Here is a 10490-nt window from a genome sequence, read left to right as displayed (position 1 = left end):
GGGCTCAGATTGTCGCCAGCCCCCCCGTGACCCCGTTCAGGGACTAAGCGGTAGAAAATGAATGAATGAAATGAATGGTCAGGGATCATGAAATAATGAGGAAATGGCCACCGTGACCCAAATTAATTCCAATGTTGATTCTTAAGGAAGACAGAAGATAACTGCTTACAGCAAATGCTTCCACTGTAGTCTTCAACTGTCCCTAATGGCCCATGCCTCTGCTTACAGCAAATGCTTCCACTGTAGTCATCAACTGTCCCTAATGGCCAGCATCAACAACCCCTTATCTCTCTTTCATACCAATAACTCACCAGCAACTTCTGCTTTAGCCTTTGGTGGCTCAGGGTCTCTGGCTTGAGTCTCAGCGCTCCGCTGTAGTCGTCTAGAATATGAAAGCTGTCTGAATGCTGCACACTTGTGAAGCGAAGAGGCAAAGCTTCATTTCTCAGCTGTGAGGGGAAACAGAAAAGAACACAAAAGCTGCAACCACTTAATGCATTTCAGTCAAATATAGCAGTAACATTAATAATGCATTTCGTGGTTAGCCGTCACTACAGTGTAATACTACAGTCAGCCAGCAGAACCTTGAGTCCGAAGCAAACAAGGTGAAACCGCTTTTAGCCACAGTACTATTCTGCCCACAGATGGAACCAGTCTCATCATGATGTGCCCCAACTGCAGCCACATTCAAGTCTAACTTAAAAACTCTTTCATCCTGTGCCGCTCACTAACTGGTTTCTGTACTGCACTCTTTTGTTGGATTTGGGGAAACTTACAACTTAGTATTACTCCACTGTAACTGCACCAGAGCTGTATTTCTGGTCTGCTAATATCTTTGTCCGTCTAATACTTTTCTTTGCCTATAGATATAAAGCACTTTGAATTGCATCTGTGTTTGAAATATGCTGTATAAATAAAGCTGCCTTGCCTTTTGGTGCTTTGCCCACTGGTGATGAAATCTGCTCACACTGGATCTGAAAGTAGGTGAGCGGTTGCTCAGAACCAGCAGGTGGTCTGAGTGCAAAAACAGCCAACGGCTACACTCACGCAGTGAAAACAGTGTGTTATCACTGTATTGATCTTCACAGGTTCAATTTGACAAGAGAAAAAAATAAAGTATCTACTGGACCACCTGCTGCTTTATGCACGTGTTGAGCATAGTGTTCCACAAAATTTGGATTACATGGAAAATAAAGAAAGCAGTTCAGGTTAAAAGAGAAAAAACGTCACTCATGATATAAATAGAAAAAGGCTGTTTTTATAATGGATTAGCCGTAAAGTCCTAATGGCCTGTGCTTATTAATCTGTGCAAGTCTTAAGACATCAACTGTTTGGTATAAATAATTTATTGTATTATCTCAGTCACGCAGATGCTTCACACAGCTCTGTTTACTCACCAAAATCTGCAAACAACAAAGCAACACGGTGACCTAGTGTATCAATGAAAAATAACACTTAACTATTCATTCATCCAGATACTTACAAACCCACACCAGTATAGGATGCCAACACAGTAAAATAACATCCTCTCTCCATGTTCAACCACTCAGCCAGCAACGCTGATAGTGCTACCTAAACTCCTTGTTATTGCCAAGCTAGTGGGGCTGGCTAGAAATAATAATGCCTCCTATTAAATTATTCATGGCTCCAGTCATGTGGAACCAGATGCTGCTTTGTGTCATAGAGGGAGAGCTGTAACTCGACTCAAGCATGGAAGACCAACACTGCATGGAGATAAAGGCTTCACGGAACAAACAGGGATGCTGCAGGGCTACAAACAAAACAAAGGATGTCAAGCCACTCGCTCAACTCTTTCCACGCGACAATTTCCTGCAAGTGTTCAGACAGAGGATGACAGTTCACTATGTTGGTCCATATGTGGACGAAGTCTAAGGTTCTGCTTGCTGTTCACCCACCCTGTGTTGGTGTTGCTTTGTACCCCTGACATTTGCGGCCATGGCCAGCAGATGACCTTTTTTTGTCTACGCTATGCTTTAGTGCTGAATACTAATGCTACGGTGCTGTGTGCCCGCCACCCATGGGAACAAGCAGGGCTATTTTTAGCCACATATCCCCAGCTGCACATCTCCAACATGGGGCCAGTGGGCAATTAGTGTTTGTTTCTCATGGCAGGAGGCAGTGCCATAACCTCCTTATTGCATCTGGACACGAGCAGTGCCTGTGCTGCCCTGACCTAAAGCCATGCAGTCCCTCCATACACATCAACCTTCTGTAGAAGACTGCATAGATGCTCAGAAGCTCTACTCTCTAACATCTGCTGCCAATTTAAAATAGTCCTGTGCCAGTTTTTAAATCTCAGCAAATGTGAGTCTGTGGTAAGTCACATACAGTATATCCAGTGGATCATTAAATGAAATTGTTCTTTTAACATACTACATGTACATAGAGTTACTTGTGACTGCAATGTGAGATTTTTATAACTTCACCAAGTGCCTTGCCCACTCATCCATACACACAGCATCTGAATGATCAACATGAGAGAACAGTATGAGCTCATTATTTGTGATAATGACTAGGTCAAGGGTTAGCATTTTGATTTCATCCATATTACAACAAATATTCATGCAGGCACTTCTAATTAAGGCTAAATTTAACAGTGTGTATCATTCCTGCATATATCCATTTGCACAAACCAATGTTGGGGTGTAGTACAAGACTGCCATGATCTCTAAGATAATACAGAATATTATGATATACAGTATTTGGCTTAGCATGAGTATATATGTCATGATGGCCCCTTTAATTCATTTTAGTCTGGGCAAAGCTAATTCAAGCCATCCTACAGTGTCTTCATGCAATGGAAGCAGTGGATTGAACAGCAGACCTACCAACACCACAGAGAGCTATAATATAAAACAGTGTAGCATGACCTGTCATTCTATTAGCAACAATAAATCACTGCAAAAAGAAGCAACCATTATGCTGCAACACCCACTGCATAGCCCAGGCTGTTTTTTTCTCTAGCTATCTGCTGTACAGTTCCACTTGATTGGGACATTAGAATCAATTACATCCTCACATAAAAACAAAGCATTAACTCTAGAGCACATTAGCATTTCATTAATCGGCCTCAACATTAAGAGTGGTGAAGAAACAGCAAGTGTGCGTCGAACTGACTGTCACTGTGTGTCTGTAGCACTGCCTATCAATAAATTGTTATCAGAGTGGGCACAACAATGGATAATAGGCTAAACACAGCAGTGTGTGTATGTGTAAAGGACATGGACACTGGACATGATGTTCAGCAACCATCTCAGACATCAGAGGATCCTGCTCTTGTTGCCTACTGTTGTCACCTGTAAGCTGGATAAATCATGTGAACCAAGGCGCACACCAGTCTGTATGGAAAGACATAGTTTAGCAAGTCTGGGTTAAGTAAGCCATGAAACTGAACAGAATTTGGCTTTCTGATGGAAATGTGACTACAAAGTCAACAAAGCAGACACCGCATGTAAAACCTGTAAGCAGAAAAACACAGTCAAGAGATGAAGACTGAGACTGAACCTGTGGAGATAAGCTTTTTTATTACAAAGCATATCCTGACATATAATCATCGCAGGCTATGGATTTTTGGCAAGATCCACATAATCAAATGCTCCACTGATGAAGCCAAGCATTAGTCTAAGCTATGAAAATGTCTCAGCAACAAATGAGTATTCTGTCACATATGTAAAACTGGAGTAAAAACAAAATAACATCACCCTAACCTAACAATGAGCTACCACAGCTAACTTCATGGGGCCTCATCTAATCTCGTGCTGTTTACACCAGATCAGTGTTGTTAATCTGACTGAGTGGACAGACCCAATCAACTCCAGGATCAATCAATTACAAATGCAGTCAGATCCCTAAGGTGATTACTGGCTACTCTCCTCTGACCTCCATCGAAGTCAACAGCCGGTACCTCCTGAATGTCCGAGCCTGATTACAGTGGTCAGACAAACTGCCGACATGACAACAGCTGGTACAACATATCTACTTAGAATGCTTCTGACTTCCAAGAGCTATGGTGTAACACAGACAGGCTATATGTACACCTACAAAAGCACATTTGTAAGGAAACAAACTGTCTCACACACTGGTGTAAAAACACATGCACATATTGTATATCTACAAATATGATTATGGATATATGAGGATTTCATATTTAGACACAACATGCACACAGATACACTGACTGTATGCAGAGCAGATAGAGTCTGGAGGTTTATATACCACAGAATATCTCCATAAACATGCCCTCACTTGAAAATAACCTCAGGACACACAAGAGACATACACTTGCTTTGTCACACACAGGACAGCCCAACAATCAGAGCAAGTGATGTGGCTGCTGACAATGATAATGCATTTTCATTCTGCTGTTACTGAGGCTTCCGGAGCCATCTTTACAGAGATTTCCCAGTGAAGATGGTGTTATGTAACAGTGACCACGGACCCTGCTGTTCATATCGCTAATGCCTCAGACTTGGGCGGGGGTCACGTGCCTTATCCAGGCCATGTCCCGGCACCAGCAGTGTCCCAGCTGTTACTACAGTCTAGCTACAGTCTGCCGTGCTCCTCTCACCGTACTACACCCTGCACTGAGCAGCTGTCTTCAGTACCCCATCACCCCAACACATGCTGCACGATTTAGCCCTTTAGCACTCATCAAACTGCCTGGCAGCAGTGCAGAGATATTCCCTTGTAAAGGTGTTTGACCAGTAAAAGACTAACCAATCAGAAAAGGCCACCGTCAGGTAGGGGAGCTCACGCTGTCAGTCTTTACATGAGCGTGCTTCCGCTCTTTAAAATGGTCATAGGCTAAGAAGCTGCTGATTCCAGTGTTACCTGAGACAGCTACATGAAAAAGAAGGACAGGAAAGAGTTTTGAAGTGAAGGAAGAAAAGGAAGCAACAAAACTGGATTTAGATCATAAAGTTATATCACTGCGGCTTTCAGCAGGTTTCAGAGAAGAGGGATTTACGAACAGACATTGATTTGGCATTATTTCTGCCTCACTGGTATGTTGCAATTTTATAATTTATAGTAAATACAGTAATTTTTCAAACCATTACCCTTTGGGCTTGTAGCTAAATGATGCCTCAACAGGTCATTTGTACTCCCACGTTACTCTAACAGCAGCTGGCTAAGCCAAGGATGTCACGGTGTTGCTACTAGTTATAATAATCAGCCAGTTACAGTTACAGCAGACATGAAGCAGGGCAGTCAGCTCTGTTACATTAATGCTCACCAGTTGAATGCTGTCTGCTAACCTGATGAATTTCTCTCCAAAGTGTAACTGTGTGACAGGTTTGACGTTCACGGAGGGTCGGGTGGAGCGCAGAGCAAAGTGGAGCAAGCACAGAGAGAGAGGACTGGGTGGAGCAGAGGCATTTGATTCTAGAGTCCTGAGCTAGCATAAGCATAACTTTCAAATAATACAAATTGTAGCTTTAAACTCCCTCTCCACCATCGCCACCCTCCCAGCCCCTTTCCTGCCATCAACTCATTTGGGTTAGAAACATGAATAGCTATCTCCTGTGCACAGTGAAGCTAAAAGTCACATGCTGGCAGCTCAGGGATAGCCAGTGAAATGATGAATGGCCATGCCTGCTTGTCAAGGTGGGCAGGAAGAGCTACAGCATGAATGGGAGTATGTCGTCAGAGTACTTTCTTATACACGAGTTGTGAATCTAGATAGACAGCCTTAAGTATGGAAGCTCTTCAAATGAGTGACCTTGGGAGGCAGCAGAAGCGTCCCTACTTGTGCACACAGGCACATGCATGCACACAGAGCCAACATATTTTCTCACAGTGAAAATCGCAGTTCAGCTTTCGCTGTTTATTCCCACTGCTGCCCTCTGCTCTCATGACTGCCACCTATGGGATCTTGTCTCTTTGCTGAGCTCTAAAGCTAATGACACAACATCATAAACACTTAGCTCCTTTACACGACTATTAATGTCTCCTACAACACACCATCAATTCATAATACACACACACGCACACTACCCTTTTTGGTATGTGGAACACACACACACACACAAAAAAAAGCACCGTACAGCATCAGCTACTGTATTGTATATAACCTTTTAATATCCTGCAGCACATTTTCAGACAGGATAAGAAACCGAAGCAACATAAAAATATGACAGTGATTCCTTAACTGCATGTAAATGATATGCAATGTCCTCTGGCTCCTCTTGGTGCTGTCAAACCTGCACTCCTGTGCAGACCGGCTCAAAACAGGATCAGCCATCTCTTAAGAAATGCACAGAAGGGTAGAGGGCTATGAGTGTATGATAGGCAGGGGAGGGCATTTCAGTTATCTTAGCCACGAAGAGTCAAACACATTAAGATGTGTTATAATCATCCTTATCCCCTCCAGCAGCAGCAACAGCAGCACAGGGATCCTGCAGCAGAACCAGTACTATAATCCCTGGATAAGAAAAACATACATGGCTTGACAGCAGACAGTAGATGGTACAGTACCTTTGCAGCAGCATTTCAAGGACCAATGCAGTGGCAGGTGCTTCCCAATGTGTTGGAAGGACAGAAAAGCAGTGGGACTGGGATGGTGGCTATGGCAGCTCTGTAGGATAAAATGGTTCATCAATGCTCAGCAGAAAGAGGCACAGCCAGGCAGCACAGAAGAGAGTGAGAGACGGCCAGCGAGCATCATTCAGCTCACACTACCGTGGCCGTGCAGCAGAGCACACACAAACACACCCCCTTTCTCTCTCTCTCTCTCACACGCACACATTCAGTCACACAGGCACGCAAGGGTGCAGAGGCAGCGCGGTACGCAGGAGCACTGAGCAGCGCTTCCTCTCCAGGAAACCTTTGGTCTTCCTTAATCAGAAGTGGTCATTCTTATCATCAGAAGTCAGACTGTCCTGTCAATAAAACCTTCCAACATCGGAACCATTATTCCGCCTGTCCACCTAGCCACCGCTGATGAGCAGGCATGACTGAAGCTGGCAAGGTCATGTGAGGCTTTCTGGCATCCCCCTCGGTCTGTGCTCCCAGTATTGTTGCAGTACTTCTCAGCATTTTTTTTTTTTTTTTTTTTGCAAGCTGATACAGGGAATGTACTGGTCCTCTTCATGGGTCATTATACCACAGAGGCTACCCGGAGGCTCAGCTTGATAAACCCTTCACTTAATGCTGGCCCAGACCAATCAGCTATCACATACAGCAGCGTTACCATCCAATCACAGATCAGGAAACCAAGTGCAGAAGGATATTAGGGGATTATTTGGGCCATCCTGGGGTTTTTTCACTACAGGAGGATGTAGAGGAGAGCAGCACAGTAGGTGCAGTATGGCTGCCCTCTGTGGCTGACAGTGGTGCTGCACCCTGTTATGAGAAAAAGCAGAAAGGAGGAGCAGGGCCCAAAACAGACACGCTTCCCTCACCGTGGATGCCTAGCAACCGCAGCAGCTCCTTCCCTCTGTTTATAGCCTTCCCTCGTCCTCCAGTGGGACCCTCTCTGCAATCGCAACTGAGAGCTTATTTTGCACAGTGGCTGTTTAACACTGAAGGCACCATGACATCATGCACAATCAATGTCAAACGTTCACGCCCATGTCCTCTACCAACTGTGTAAACACTAGAAGGGGGAGTGCTGAGCTCTGCAATGAGCAGGAAGCACACCTGATGTTTCCACTATGATATGAGCTGCTATGGGCAACTGCACTGTGCACTAGAGCTCCTCTAGGACCAGTAGTAAATTAACTAAAGCCTTAACACAGCAGATTTAAAAGCAAAACTGCAAGCATTACAATAAATACTTTTATTTCATTTGTATCATCTGGTTTCTGTCTGAATAACAGCTATTTCACATCAGTTCTTTTCTCTTACACAGACTCTTCAATGTGAGTGTATTCTACACAGGACTGCACCACTGGTAGTTCAATGCCACAACCATTAAGAAAAATGTCAGACTTTATATAGTAGCTCTGCAGCTTCCTGTCTGCCCTTGTGGTGGATTAAATGTACCCTGTTTGTGTGTGTGTGTGTGTGTGTGTGTGTGTGTGCAACAAAGCAACAGGGTAACCAGACAAAACACTGAACATGGATGCAGGTGTTTACAGAAGACCACCACAGAAACAAGATGAGAAACAGCCACCATGAGGGAGCCCGAGAGCAGCCCAGCAGAGTAGGGTCAGCCAAGGCAGCGATATTGTTGTTTTATGGTTACAAAGTTGGACCGTTCCTCTGTTTTATTGTCTGTAATGATTAAATTTGACTATTTAAAGTAACTTTGCAGCTTGGGGTCGCTCCCTGACCTGACAGGAGAGAGCTAGCCCATTGCATGACACGATCCACTCCTAAACAACCCCCAGACCCTGAGGAGAAAGCCTGTGTAAGGTTGACCTATTATAGGTTAATGAAAAACATGTAGCAAACCTGCCAACATGCAATGCAATGGTGGAAATGTATTTGATATGCATTATTTTATATAAAGGCATATTGGATACTCTCTTTTTAAAAACAGGCACCTACCACGTACTGTAATTAAGCATTATAATATCCTGTTTGTTTAGCAGCTAAATTATCTACATAAAATACAAAACTACCTTCAGTGAGTGTCACATATGGTTGTCTTTGATAATGGTGGACCTTGGTGACAGTAAGGAGTCTTGGCAGAGGAGTGCTGGCCAGGGTGAAGTAGGATTATGCCTGCAGGCATCAACTGTCAGTGACACAACTGAAGCTTTTTCATCCAAAGTATTACAACCAACATGCAGTCAAACAATGCACCATGCTCACCTTAACTGCGTCTCTCATCCAGCTGTTCCTCTTTGCTGTGGTTGACTTCTGTCTCTGGCTCCACGCTATCTCCCTCTGAGACTGTTTCAGGAGTTTCTCCACTCTACAAGTCTTCTGACAACCCATCGTCATCAAGTCTGACAACAGACATCAAGTCGAGCCACACATCGGTCGCATTACATCTCACTTATACAGTTCCTGTTACCAGCAATAACCTACCATGAGTCCCAAAAACACGTGTTATGGTCAGCAGTGCCGGCTGATGTCATAAAATTCCAACATGTTCAGATTATGACTATCTGTATTCAGCAGAGTTACATAATAACATGCAGGATTATTGTCAGTACACACAGACAGTGGCACAGGTGCCACAGCAGAGACAGAAAACTATATAAAATTACATGTTGATTGGGAAAAAAAAATAATCCACTGCATGTCAGAAATGTACTGTAGTGTATGTTTATGTATCGGTCTTCAGAAATCATTAAAAGGTAGGCTTTCCAAATGTAAGGTTTGTTAAAACCATGGTGTTTAAAGGTTAAAAAAATGTTTTGATTACCTACATAATTAGAAGACCACTTTAATTTCAAGTTTCGATTTATCTTAAAATTGTGATATAAAGTAGCTGTGGGCTATGATTTGGCTACAAACCAATTACACTCCACAAAATCCATTATATTTTTCTTAATATTTTACTACCGCCCAGGGACATGCATAGGCACTTTAAGGTGTTCTAACCTGAAGAAAGGACAACCCCTTACCCGCCACCCTGATTTTAGCTGTTGCCCATCAGGATGAACCTGGCTGGTATACAACATTATCATATATACTAGCCACAAATCAATTTTACAGTAAGTTATCAATTTTATTTATGCTCCCAGCTCAATCTCTCACACACAGACAACTTTGCAACACATCGTATTTCAAACAACAACACTGTTATCTGTTGGCTCACCATCTGTCCAGTTACAGAGAACGTTTTAAAGAAACTCTCCTGCAGAAGTTCCTCATTGGCATGGCCCTTTTATTATAACACTCTCACAATCAGCCATTAGCACCATTATATGGACCTGTCCAATGTGTCAGGTGCTCATCAGTCTCTCCTCCTACAGAAAAGCACTCTCTTTAACATTATGTTAAAAATGAAACCCATTCACCATACTGGGCATTTATCATTGATTAAAATTATTTTAGTTTATTAGCCTACTAAAAATGCTTCTAAGGAAACAGGCCTACTTCACCTTAAATTTGATTTGATTTGATTTGATTTGATTTATTCTTTCAAACATGTAACAACAGTCAGTATGAAATCACACATAATTCCAGACATATCCACAAAATATTTTCAATTTGCTTATACCTAGTACATGCTTGAACAGAGTAGGAAGAAGTCAGACTTATCCAGTCCTACCCCATGACATCATCTTATCATCATTGGTTTGCAAGCAGTATTACTACATGGATACATATTCTACATCCACACTCCCATCTAATTAATCATTAAGCCTGTTCTTGCATATATCTTGATTGACAGATACCTTTTTATTTATGTTTAAACTCGTCAATTCTATTACTATTTTTTATGTCCACACTTAAATTATTCCATAGTTTCACCCCACTTATGGAAATACAAAATCTTTTTTTGGTTGTACGTATAGCATGAATTTTTAAATTTAACTGACCCCTTAAATTGTATCCCCCTTCCCTTTCAT

At 42.7% G+C, this 10490-nt stretch overlaps 1 protein-coding gene across 1 annotated transcript in view; it reads right to left on the bottom strand.

Annotated features, from left to right (window-relative positions):
- rimbp2b (RIMS binding protein 2b) overlaps positions 1–448 on the bottom strand; it is a 78442-nt gene extending 77994 nt beyond the window's left edge. Inside the window, exon 1 of the mRNA XM_020590361.1 lies at positions 312–448. The gene's annotated coding sequence lies outside the window, so the exon portion shown is untranslated. The remainder of the gene's footprint in view (positions 1–311) is intronic.
- Between the last annotated feature and the right edge of the window lie 10042 nt (positions 449–10490).

This window comes from Monopterus albus, unplaced genomic scaffold, assembly GCF_001952655.1.
Source record: "Monopterus albus unplaced genomic scaffold, M_albus_1.0 scaffold12.1, whole genome shotgun sequence".
Taxonomy (NCBI): domain Eukaryota; kingdom Metazoa; phylum Chordata; class Actinopteri; order Synbranchiformes; family Synbranchidae; genus Monopterus; species Monopterus albus.
The sequence above is the reverse complement of the archived record's forward strand: the minus strand, read 5'-3'. Positions and strand labels throughout refer to the sequence as shown.